Source organism: Entelurus aequoreus, linkage group LG10 (genome assembly GCF_033978785.1).
Source record: "Entelurus aequoreus isolate RoL-2023_Sb linkage group LG10, RoL_Eaeq_v1.1, whole genome shotgun sequence".
Taxonomy (NCBI): Eukaryota; Metazoa; Chordata; class Actinopteri; order Syngnathiformes; family Syngnathidae; genus Entelurus; species Entelurus aequoreus.
Genome location: NC_084740.1, coordinates 34144420 through 34145216, shown reverse-complemented (window position 1 = coordinate 34145216; position 797 = coordinate 34144420).

The following is a 797-nucleotide window of genomic DNA, read 5'->3' as shown; positions in this document are numbered from 1 at the left end:
CCTCAAAATAGGGCACAACGTGATGTGACAGGTTGTGACAGTACACCTGCTTTGAGACAAGAGTTATAGTGAAGCATGCTTGGTTATGGTTTGAATTTATATCCAACAATTGCGAAAACGACTTTTTATTGTCGATATCTGCTGCTGAGTGTCATTTTTCAATGATTTCTGCTGTTTGTGTGCTTCGGGATTTTTCCAATGAATAAAATATGCCTTGGCTCAGAAAAGGTTGAAAAACACTGCTGTATAGTATCTCCAGCCGCGTCCATGTGGTGACATCAATTATGGTTTTTTGAGAGGTGAAGTGGGACATCACTGAAGGCCTAGGTGAGAAACGCACGGCCCGCCACTGGTCAAATCAACGCCGCAACCTGACATTGGATAAAAGTTGTCAAAAAGCATATTGTTTCAACTAGAGATGTCCGATATTATCGGCCGATAAATGCTTTAAAATGTAATATCGGAAATTATCGTTATCGGTTTCAAAAAGTTACATTTATGACTAAAATGCCGCTGTATGGAGTGGTACATGGATGTAGGGAGAAGTACAGAGCGCCAATAAACCTTAAAGGCACTGCCTTTGCGTGCCGGCCCAATCATATAATATCTACGGCTTTTCACACACACAAGTGAATGCAAAGCATACTTGGTCAACAGCCATACAGGTCACACTGAGGGTAGCCATATAAACAACTTTAACACTGTTACAAATATGCGCCACACTGTGAACCCACACCAAACAAGAATGACAAACACATTTCGGGAGAACATCCGCACCGTAACACAATATAAACACA